Source organism: Brassica napus, chromosome C3 (assembly GCF_020379485.1).
Source record: "Brassica napus cultivar Da-Ae chromosome C3, Da-Ae, whole genome shotgun sequence".
Classification (NCBI taxonomy): Eukaryota; Viridiplantae; Streptophyta; class Magnoliopsida; order Brassicales; family Brassicaceae; genus Brassica; species Brassica napus.
The window spans coordinates 62,854,479-62,866,973 of NC_063446.1; the positions used below are offsets into that span (position 1 = coordinate 62,854,479).

The 12,495-nt window shown below is 45.4% G+C and overlaps 2 non-coding genes across 2 annotated transcripts; both read right to left on the reverse strand.

Moving 5' to 3' along the window:
• Positions 1-249: 249 nt before the first annotated feature.
• On the reverse strand, positions 250-356 carry LOC125584607. The gene has a single exon (XR_007321519.1). It is a non-coding gene; the product is annotated as a small nucleolar RNA R71 (small nucleolar RNA).
• A 2,546-nt stretch (positions 357-2,902) lies between these two features.
• On the reverse strand, positions 2,903-3,009 carry LOC125584819. Its single transcript, XR_007321726.1, has one exon. It is a non-coding gene; the product is annotated as a small nucleolar RNA R71 (small nucleolar RNA).
• Positions 3,010-12,495: the final 9,486 nt, after the last annotated feature.

Consider the following 12,495-nt stretch of genomic DNA (forward strand, 5'->3'; position numbering starts at 1 on the left):
GAGAACAACAAGTATCATGGCTTGGCTCTAGAGGACCCATTTGATCACTTGGACATGTTCGACAGCTACTGTGGGTTGTCAAAAACCAATGGTGTGTCTGAGGATGCCTTAAAGCTGAAGTTATTCCCTTTCTCTCTGAGGGATAAGGCACGACAGTGGGAGAAGTCTCTGGCAAGTGACTGAATCACCACTTGGGATGACTGCAAGAAAGCTTTCTTGGAGAAGTTCTTCTCTACTTCAAGAACTGCTAAGCTGAGAAATGAGATCTCCAGTTTTCAACAGAAAGGCTTGGAAGGCTTCAGTGAAGCCTGGGAGAGATTCAAGGGCTACCAAGCTCAATGCCCACACCATGGGTTCTCTAAGGAGAGCTTGCTGAGCACATTCTACCGTGGTGCTCTTCCTAAGTACAGGGCCAGACTGGATACAGCTAGCAATGGGTTCTTCTTGGGGAGAACTGAGGAAGATGCAGAAGAGCTGGTTGACAATATGGTAAAGAGTGATGCTGTCTACAGTGGAGACCACGACAGAGACAGTCAAACAGATGACAAGCAGACGAGGAGGGAGTTAAAGGCTCTCCAGGATAAGATTGACATTCTCATTGCTGATAGGCCACCCAAGAGCAGCTGCACTTTGTTGGTAACCCAAACAAAGACGCCACACCTATTGTCCAGGAAGTTGATGGTTTGGAAGGGCAAGAAGAGTTGTGTTTCATCAACAACAATGGTAGTTGGTACAAGAAAGAGCCAAACTTTCAGTACAACAACTACCAACAGAGATCTTACCCCAACAACCAACAGAGTGGTTATCAGCCTCGGAACAACCAGCAAGGCAGCTATCAGCCTCAACAAAACCCTCCTCCCGGTTTCAACAACAAAGGACAACAACCAGCCCAACAACAACCTACTACTTCTACCTCTACTCCTCCAGTCAGCAGCACTGATGCCCTACTAAAACAAATCTTGGAGTCTCAGACAAGAAGTGAGAAGCATGTTGGCTATGAGTTGAAAAACCTTCACGCAAAGATTGATGGAAGCTACAATGAGCTTGATATATGGTGTTTTTCACATCATTGTATAGGTGTTTTCGTATTGATTCGAGTCCTTAATCTGTGTCAGTCTAGTCCTTTTTGATCTTTTACAGGTCTGGAGGTGGTAGAAGAGTGAAGAGAGGGTGCTTGAAGAGAAGATGTCCTTTTGGAGCATTCCTGCGAAGAACACTCAAGGCGAACAGTCCCGAGACTGTTCTCAAGCGGAACAAGCAGACGGAGTGATCCCGAGGTTGTTCCCGACAAATAAGGAAGCTCCTATTTCGGGAATTAAAGCCCTGTTGCCCTAATATCTTTTCTACCTATTGGCGCCTCCATAAAAAGACACCATCTATCATATTTTATTACTTACGCTATTTTTTTTACAAGAGAACTATTAGCTTTTGCGATCTGCAACTTGTAAGGGAGAAGAATCCATTCTCGCATAGAGAAGACCATCTGAACCCTTTGTTTACTACTCCTATTATTATGCAGTCTCATTCAGAATCTATGTCTTTGATTGCTTGCATCAAGATCGAGTAGTGATCTAGCTCGCCTAGGGTTTTAGGGTGTTGAAATATGAGCTAAACATAGATAAGCTATTCTTGATTATTCTTCATTCATACTATTCTTAAGGCTTCCATTAATCTGATCACTTGATGTTAGATCCTAAGTTTATCGCCTAGCTAACCGCTTAGGAGATAGCTTGACATGTATTAAATGAGCTTAGTATCCCTAATCAGCGAAAGTAGATATTAGGGTAGTAAGTGAACTGATCGGACCTGATCTCTAAGGCTTGCAGTCGTTTCTCATCTCAACGACAGTTAGATGATGGGATCGACCAGCAAAGAGATCACTACCACGACAGTGGGGTGTTCCAGCTGAGTGATCCGAGTTCTAGAAAGCACTGCATCGCGCTTGAATAATTGTTTGGCTCTCGCTCAACACCCAATGAAATACCCTAGGCTAGCTTCTTGTTAATTGAATCAAACTCTAGTTTACTTGTTTTCCACGTCGCCAATTGAATTGAAAACCATTTTCCTCTTAGCTTGACATTGAAACTTATAAGAGTAAAGTGTAGACTGGTCCTCTGGATTGAATCTAAAGTTCTATAATCACAACTGTTAACTTGGCAGTAGCAAAGATTCATATTTAGTGTATCAAGTTTTGGCACCGTTGCCGGGGACCAGATTTTTTTACCTCTACTTTTCGGTTTCATTTTAAGTCTAAGATATCTAACTCGCCTCTCTTTCTTTGTCACAGCTAATGATCCAGGTGCATGACCAGTAGACATACTTGGAGCAACACACAAGGACCATTGCATCAGCTCACCAACGAAGAACTAGCGAGATTAGAACGTCATAACTGTCAACTGCCTAGACCTACAAGCATCAACATGGGTGATCATCAGGATGATCCTGCTGCTGCGTACTCATGCAACAACAGATGCAGCAGATGCAGCAAACTATCCAAGCGAACGCTGCAAATCAACGGAATGCACCGGAGGAAGCTGATCAGATTGGCCAAAGGAATCTCTTGCGTAATCTACCTGCTACGCGATCCGCCATCAACCCTCCACCTTGCACTAGACAAGACTTTGAGATCAAGCCCGCCTTGATAGGTCTGGTGCAGAGGAAGATCTTCAACGGACTTCCTGCAGAAATTCCGATGGACCACATTGAAAACTTTGAGAAGATGTGTGGGTTCACTAAGGCGAATGGAGTACCACCAGATTACATCAAGTGTACCCTGTTCCCTTTCTCTCTCGATGGGAAGGCTGCTCGGTGGCTAGATTCCCTACCCACCGGATCGCTCACCACATGGGAACAAGTCAGATCCGCTTTCTTGAGCCATTTCTACACGAAGTCAAAGACAGCAGCTCTAAGACAGAAGATCGCCAGCTTTAAACAGCTGGTAGATGAGCCGTTCTGCGACGCTTGGGAGCGATTCAACGTCTACCGCAGGGAATGCCCACATCACGGTTTTGAAGAAGATTATCTACTCGGAGTGTTCTACGATGGAGTAGGTTGGGAGTACAGAAATGCTTTAAACTCAGCTAGTAATGGAGATTTCATGACCCAATCCACTCAAGGCGCTTTCGCGCTGATTGAGAACATGGCCTCAAGCTCAGCTGACAGCAACCGAGAGACTGACCGCACCCAAAAGGTGAACAGCATCGACAATAGCAAAATAGATGAGCTCTCTGCCAAGGTCGATCAACTGATAAAGATTAATCAGAACCATGTCTTCATCATGGAAGAATCCCCTCAGGATAAAGGAACCACATACACTACATCAGAAGAAGACCAGGTGACTGAGGACCATCATGAGGTTAGCTATGTGAATGGACAAGGATGGCAGTTCAAGAACTACCACCCGAACCCTAACGTGAGGAGCAACCCCCACCTGTTCAACAACCCTAAACCCGATGGTAACGCAGAAAATGCTCAAGGCAATCAGGTTGAGAACAGTGGCTACCAACGGGGGTATGGAAATCAAGGAAGAACCTTTGTCCTCAGCCCAGCTCAGAATACTCAGTTCCACAACCAGAAACAACCGACTAACCAGCAGCCTGCACAGCCTGCTCAAACTGCTCCACAGGACGAGATGAAGAGTCTTGCCAATATGATGAGCCAGCTGCTCCAAGGACAGCAGATCCAGGGAAAAGCACTGAATCAGGTCCCAAACGACATCAATACCCGAATGAATCACATGTTCAATGACCTGAGTACCAAATATGATAATGTCTCGAGCCATATGAGGCAGATGGATATTCAGATTGCTCAGACCGCTGAGAGTGTGAAAAGACAGCAAGGCACTCTTCTTGGAAAAACAGATAAAAATCCCAAGGAGTGCAATGCAGTCGCGCTTAGGAGTAGGAAGCAGTTAACTGATCTGGCACCCAAGAGATTCACAACAGCTGAAAAAGGGAAGCAGAAAGAGTCAGAACAACCACCAGTAAGCGCACTAACAGACGAGGAAGAAGCAGGGCTTCCTGCTAAACATACTCCGACCACTACAGAGCAGCCTACTGTGGTTGTTCGCCCAGCTGCAGAACCTGTACCCACCCGTGACTATGTGCCTAAGGTTTCGTACCCTGTTCCTGCTAAGGCCACACGCAAGGACAAGGAGGAGATGAAATGTAGGAAGATGCTGGAAGACATAACAGTCAGACTCCCTCCCATGAGTGCAATCCAGATGATGCCATCCATGAGTAGCTTTGTGAAAGGACTTATTTCTGGAAAGATAACCGATGACAGTGAGTTCATGGTGGTCTCAAAAGAGTGCAGCGCTGTTCTCCAGAACAAAAGGATCAAGAAACTGGGTGACCCTGGAAAATTTGTCCTATCCATCCAAATAGGGAGAACAGTCTTCTCATGTTCGCTAGTCGATCTGGGATCAAGCATCAACCTCATGCCATACTCTGTGGCTAAGCGCCTTGGATTCACGGATTTCAAACCTACCAGGATGTCCCTAGTGTTTGCTGATCGATCAGTGAAATCTCCGGTCGGAATTATCGAGGATATCCAAGTTCTTGTTGGGAACACGCTTGTCCCTGCCGATTTCGTTGTTCTGGAACTCGAGGAAGAGTCAAAGGATCCTCTGATCCTAGGCAGACCATTCCTATGCACTGTCGGAGCTATCATAGATGTGCGACAAGGAAAAATCGACCTCCACCTAGGAGACATTGTGATGAGGTTCGAGATGAATCAGATGCTCAAGAAACCTATGCTGGATGGACAAACCTTCACTGTCCAAGAGGAGGGTGATCCGCTGGAACCAAGTGATCAGATGATTGAGGAGATCCTTACAGATGATCCGCTGGAACTAGCCTTGACTAGAGCTGAAGCAGAACAGAATGTCCAGAACATCGACGCTGATGGGTACGCTAAGATGTTGGACTCCGCCAGAACCATGGAAAGATTAGTGGCATGTCTCAATCTGGGGGAGAACAATGCTTCAGACTCATCGAGCTCGCCTGTTCCACCAAGTCGGAACAATGACCCGTGGAGTGAATCCGAAGCTCCAAAAGTCGAGCTCAAAACACTCCCTAAGGGGCTCAGGTACGCATTTCTTGGACCAAATTCTACATACCCAGTAATCGTGAATGCTGACCTGAACAATGCTGAAACTGCTCTTCTCCTATGCGAACTTAGGAAATATCGAAAGGCATTAGGATATTCTCTAGCTGATATACCTGGCATTTCACCTGATCTGTGCTGCATAGAATACACCTAGAAGGTGAATCAATGACTTCTGTAGAACATCAGAGGAGGTTAAACCCAAATCTGAAAGATGTTGTTAAGAAGGAGATAATGAAACTTCTAGAAGCTGGTGTAATCTATGCGATCTCTGATAGTAAGTGGATTAGTCATGTTCATGTAGTGCCTAAGAAAGGAGGGATCACTGTTATAACCAATGAAAAGAATGAATTAATCCCTACTAGAACAGTAACTGGTCATCGCATGTGCATTGATTTCCGTAAATTGAATGCTGCGACCCGCAAGGATCACTTTCCCCTCCCCTTCATTGATCAAATGCTTGAAAGATTGGCTAACCACCCTTACTATTGCTTTTTAGATGGTTATTCGGGTTTTTTTTCAGATTCCCATCCACCCAGACGATCAGGAAAAGACGATCCTTACAGAACATATGCCTACAGGAGGATGCCTTTCGGGCTGTGCAATGCTCCAGCGACCTTTCAACGCTGCATGATGTCAATTTTCACTGATCTAATTGAAGACATAATGGAGGTTTTCATGGACGATTTCAGCGTCTATGGAAGCTCCTTTAGTGTCTGTTTGTCAAACTTGTGCAGGATTCTGAAGCGATGCAAGGAGAAGCATCTCGTGCTTAATTGGGAAAAATGCCATTTCATGGTCAGAGATGGGATTGTTCTAGGACATAAGATTTCAGAAAAGGGCATCGAAGTGGACAAGGCAAAGATCGATATCATGATGAGTCTGCAGCCACCAACTTCAGTGAGGGGAATAAAAAGCTTTTTGGGACATGCTGGTTTTTAGATTCATCCAGGACTTCTCGAGAATCGCAAGACCACTCACTAGACTGCTCTGCAAGGAAACAAAGTTCGATTTCGACAGCGAGTGCTTAGCTTCATTTCACACAATCAAGGGAGCTCTAGTCAGTGCACCGGTTGTCCAACCCCCAGACTGGGACCTCCCTTTCGAGATCATGACGGATGCGAGTGACTTTGCAGTAGGAGCAGTGCTTGGCCAGCGGAAGGATAAGAAGCTCCATGTGATTTACTACGCAAGTAAGACACTGGATGAAGCTCAATGTAGGTATGCTACCACAGAGAAGGAACTCCTGGCCATCGTCTATGCTTTTGAGAAGTTCCGATCATATCTAGTTGGGTCTAAGGTGATAGTCCACACGGATCATGCAGCCCTCAAGTACCTGCTCACGAAAAAAGATGCCAAACCGCGGCTCCTGAGATGGATTCTCCTCCTTCAAGAATTTGACCTGGAAATAAGAGACAAGAAGGGGGTAGAAAATGGAGTAGCGGACCACCTTTCCAGAATGAAAATCAACGATGATACTGTGATTGACGAAGAGCAACCAGTGGAACACGTAAGTGCGATTGGTCTTTGCTATTCGGAACAACCAATGCGCATGGAAACGGCTTGTTCTTCACAACCAGAGCAGTTTGTCGCAGCAATCCAGAAGCAACATCCTGATCTACCGTGGTTTGCTGAGATTGCAAATTTCTTAGCCGCTGAAAAGGAGCCTCAGAAGTTCACAGGGAACGAGAAGAGAAAATTCTTAAGAGAGGCAAGGCACTACTTTTGGGATGAGCCTTACCTATACCGACAATGCAAGGATGGGATCTTCAGACGATGCGTTCCAGAGGCTGAAATTCTAGGGATCCTACACCACTGCCACAGATCCTCCTACGCTGGACACTTCGCCACATTCAAAACAGTCTCCAAAATTCTCCAAGCGGGATTCTGGTGGCCAACAATGTTCAGAGATGCTCACACCTTCATATCCAGATGCTATGCATGCCAGCGAATGGGCAGTATCAGCAAAAGGAATGAGATGCCTCAGAATTACATATTGGAAGTTGAGGTGTTCGACTGTTGGGGAATAGATTTTATGGGACCTTTCCCACCTTCTCACAAGAACGAGTACATCCTGGTTGCAGTCGACTATGTCTCCAAGTGGGTAGAAGCGATTGCTAGTCCAACCAACGACGCACGAGTTGTAACCAAGATGTTCACCTCCATCATCTTTCCAAGATTTGGAGTACCTAGAGTGGTTATCAGCGATGGTGGAACTCACTTCATCAACAGAGTGTTCCAAGGATTACTGAGCAAGAACGGCGTGAAACACAAGGTTGCAACCGCCTACCATCCTCAAACGAGTGGCCAAGTGGAAATTTCCAAAAGAGAGATCAAGAACATTCTGCAGAAAACAGTGAATACCACGCGTAAGGATTGGTCCATCAAACTTGACGACGCTCTCTGGGCCTACAGAACAGCCTATAAAACCCCATTAGGGACCACTCCCTATCATCTGGTCTATGGCAAGGCATGTCACCTACCTGTGGAGCTAGAGTATAAGGCAGCTTGGGCTGTCAAGCTGCTTAACTTCGATATCAAACCTGCCAAGGAGAGGCGAACAATTCAAATCCATGAGTTGGAGGAGATTAGGCATCTGGCCTATGAGAGCTCCAAGATCTACAAAGAAAAAACCAAAGCATTCCATGACAAACGGATCATCAGCAGAAACTTTGCTCCGAATGATCAGGTCTTACTCTTCAACTCAAGGATAAAGTTGTTCCCTGGAAAGCTAAAATCCAGATGGTCAGGACCTTTCACCATCAAGGAGGTTCGCCCCTATGGAGCTGTCGTGTTGCTGGACACAAGAGGAGGGGAATTTGTTGTTAATGGTCAGCGCCTAAAGCCTTACCTTGCTGATACAACAATCGCTGAAGGTGTAGAACACTCCAGCGCTTGTTCCACTGATTGTTCCCAGGTAAGTGCTCGAACAAAAAAAAAAGAAGAGAAAATGGGGAAATGGCCTATCTAAAGCCCACTAACTTTACCCACCCCCCCCCATTATCTCTAACGCCGCAAACCAACCTCAAAGAACCCTAAATCGAAAATTTCATTTCCTATTTTTCTTCATCATCGATTTTGCTCTAATCTCTTGGATCCTCTAGAGATCGGTTGGGTTTTGCAGCGTCAATCAACTCAAGGTAACCGCTCAGACACTCTTCCCCTTCGCGCATCCAATCCGCGAATTGAAAGTGTCCCATTGGATTCTCTCATCCCTTTTGTTTCAAGATTTTGATCTTAGATTGTAGCTAATCGATTTCCACACTTGCTACTAGGGTCGAAATTTTGTTTGATCATCAGGGATAAACAATTTCATTGTTAGAGTTTCTTGACTAGTTGCGGTTGTGATAGGGCTAGGTGTTAATCCTAAGAAGTCGAAGGTTGTTCGGAAATTGATGGACTTGGGCAAAATTTTCGAGATTGGAATGTCACATCTTTTCTAGAACAACCATTGAGCAGTGCTAATTTCGAAATTGATTTCGTTTTGCAGATGCCTCCAAAAACAAGGATTCCGAAACACTCAAAGCCTCTCGCGGAGCAGCCACGCCTTCTCGTTCCGCGAATGTTTCCATCCACCTATCCATGGCCGAACAAAGCTGAGGGTCAACCGATTACATCAATGACCCTACTCCTTGACTACAATTGTGAGGGGTGGGACAAGGAATATCCGCAGCGAGGTACAACAGGCTTCTCGCAGCAGAAATCTTGCCACACACGATTTGCTCACGAGGAGACCTTAGCTGTTCTCGGCCTCGAGTCTGACGTCTTCGACACGCTCGACATTATGGGCCTCGCTCCTCTCTGCTACCAAGCCCAAGTTCTCTATCCAGATTTGGTTCGGCAAGTGCTCGCAACAGCTCAGATCAGTTACCAGAACCCAACCACGCCAACGTACGAGAACTGCTCCTTCTCCTTCATGGCTGACGGCAAGTTCTGCTCCATCTCTCTCCACGATCTAAACGAACTACTCGAGATCGCAGACACGCCAAGAGAAGTCGCAGTTGAGAAAAAGTTCGCGCCAGCAAACGCCTTTTGGGATCTCATTGCGATAGGGAAGTTCACTTCTCGCAAGGCTTATCAATCACAAATCCGAAACATCATTGCCAAGATCGTCTTGAACATCCTCTTCGCAAAGGAACTCACCTCCAAGGTCACAAACGGCGAGCTGCAGGTTCTATACACAGGGCTCGAGGATGAAATCCGTAGAACAGAGTCCATACCGATTCAGGCTGTGAAGACTAACCCTGGATTCCTTCTCATCTCGATGCTCACTGAGCGCAAGGATTCCTTGCTCCGAACAGAAAACAAGAAAGACCGCTGCAGCAGTATTCTCACCCCTTTTGTTTCAAACACTTCGACATCAACCTGGATTCCTACAACGGTTGTTCCTGAGCTTGAGCACGTCGATACCGCTTACTTGATCACATGCCACATCCTGCGCGACGAGAGCACATACAAGTTCGCAGACAAGGACGGGAACACTCTCTACTGCAAGCTCCCTCTTCCTAGGTTAACAGACTTCACAACCTTGGGAAAACATAGTGTTCCTGCCAGACGCATAACACTTGTGCGACGCCCCGTGCGCACAGTTCCAAACCGAATTCCAGAACCGAATGCGGCCAGGGATGATGTGGAGGATATGGCTCCACCTGCTGAGGTGCTTATTGACCTGAGGACCTCACGGATGTTACTGATGATCACGCCTACCGACGTTGGATGGTGGACCTCTCAAAGAAAAACAACACCTCATGAAGAGGATCCTCAGAGCACTCACTAGAGGCTGCATCAGAAGTCCGATGAGCAGACGACGCAGGAACAAGCGCCCAGGCAAAGACCATCGGGCACTTCAACTGGAGAAAGAAGACTTCCGAGGAACAGGAGAACAACCGGGCCACTCCAGCAGTGGTGATTCTGACTGAGTCCGAACGGACGATTCCCATTCCCTTGTTTTATCCATCAAAACTATTTATTTCCTTGCTATTTTGTTTCTGTTTGGTGTGTTTTTATTGAGTCAATCCCTAGGATTATTTTCACAGCAGGGATGGTGTGAGTAAGTCTGGGGGAGAAACTCGTACGATTTCCAATTGAGTCAGAATCGAGTCATCCAGATGTTGGTAATCAGGACCTTATTGTGTGATGATTTCCTCGTGCAACCTCTTATCTCCTAGCAGTGCCCCATTTCTGTATTGACACTGGGGACACCAGGCCCTTCTGAGGATTTTTCTCTACCTAATTCCGCACACGTCTCTTCTTTCCTATCTCTATTTGATCTGTTGGTAGATAACAGTGATGAAGTCATCTCTCTCAGGATTTTTTCTCTACCAGGTGAAGCTCTGAATAACCTCTCGACAAACTTCTGACTCACTTCGTTCTACACTTCTCTCCGATCAGTCTCCAACTGCTCGAGTCATCACTGCAACTAGACTAAAGACTAACTCATCATGACTTATTGTCGTTGAATTTCACCTGACCACTTGACGGATTCTAACTTTTTCTATTAAGCTCAGGACCTTCACTATGAAAGTCATACTCCTTCCTGGCATCGGTAACAGTCCTGACTTAGCTCTCATTAGTGAGACTCACTTCAACCTCATCGATCCTGAGCTCTCTCACTCTTCTGAAGAACTAAATCTATCACTTTATAATCTTTTAAAAAATCTTAATTCTTATAATTTCTTCTAATGTTGGCACTAGATCAGGGAAACGAGACCTATACCAGGGACTTTACTTACGCTTATATCTTCTATCCTTGTTATACTGTGCTTATCTCTGCTGTTCCTGAGTAGCTAGCTCATCTTTAGCTAGTTCCCACCTTGTACCTTAGCCATTCATTCCAACTTCATGCAATTGTTTTTCAGTGTTAATATGTGCAATATGTGCAAAAAGGTGGAGAGGAAAGGATCTAGCAGGCCCTCTTACTCGTTCACTGCTGCAGAAAATCAATCGAAGGGAGAACAAGCAGATCAAGGGAGCAACTGCTCCAGACCAATCAATCATCAAGCAGAGCAGAATGATGCGAATCAGCCCACCAGTGGCCCCCCCTTACATCACATGTTACCCTCCTTCTTCGTCACCGCAACATCTATTTTCATGCTATGCATTCCAAAAAAAAAAAAAAAAAAAGAATTTATTATTTTACCTTTCATTTTTAGCATTTTACGGTGGAGAAGGAGATGAATTCAAGGGAACACGACCACTGGGAAAGTCAAGAAAGAGTTTAGGGTAATTTTTAGAGAACATAGAAGGGGGCGAACAGAGCAGTCTGATGACTGTTCCAGAACAAGAGCAGCCGTTCGAGAGAAAGCAAAAACGAGTAGAGGCCGTGTGGTCATCAATGGATCCGTTCTCTCTTGCCGTTTTGTGCGATATCAGCCCATCCTCTAAGAAACCGGTAACCCCTAAACACTCTTAGCTCCACCATTAAAAAAAGCATGTTCCATACCTAGACCGTCCACCCTGAGTAGCGCCTATGACAAGAAGCTCACGAAAATTCTAATTGAACAAATGGAGTTGGGTCTCGAAAGTGTCGCTTTTTCAGGTCAAGATGTAGAGTAAGGAGCCGATCTGTGAACAGCGATCAGGGGTTCCCAGTAAGTGTGTGTGGTTCTAATCTATTGCTTGTATGGTTCAGAGATTTGTGGTAAGAGTATGGTTGCTGAGAATAAGCGAGTTCCCACACTTTCAAACTTTTCTCCCTGTTCTTGATACTTGCCTTGTTCGAGGACAAACAAGGATCTAAGTCTGGGGGAATTGATATATGGTGTTTTTCACATCATTGTATAGGTGTTTTCGTATTGATTCGAGTCCTTAATCCGTGTCAGTCTAGTCCTTTTTGATCTTTTACAGGTCTGGAGGTGGTAGAAGAGTGAAGAGAGGGTGCTTGAAGAGAAGCTGTCCTTTTGGAGCATTCCTACGAAGAACACTCAAGGCGAACAGTCCCGAGACTGTTCTCAAGCGGAACAAGCAGACGGAGTGATCCCGAGGTTGTTCCCACAAATAAGGAAGCTCCTATTTCGGGAATTAAAGCCCTGTTGCCCTAATATCTTTTCTACCTATTGGCGCCTCCATAAAAAAAGACACCATCTATCATATTTTATTACTAAACTATTTTTTTTACAAGAGAACTATTAGCTTTTGCGATCTGCAACTTGTAAGGAGAAGAATCCATTCTCTCGCATAGAGAAGACATCATCTGAACCCTTTGTTTACTACTCTTATTATTATGCAGTTTCATTCAGAATCTATGTCTTTGATTGCTTGCATCATGATCGAGTAGTGATCTAGCTCGCCTAGGGTTTTAGGGTGTTGAAATGAGCTATTCTTGATTATTCTTCATTCATACTATTCTTAAGGTTCCATTAATCTGATCACTTGATGCTAGATCCTAAG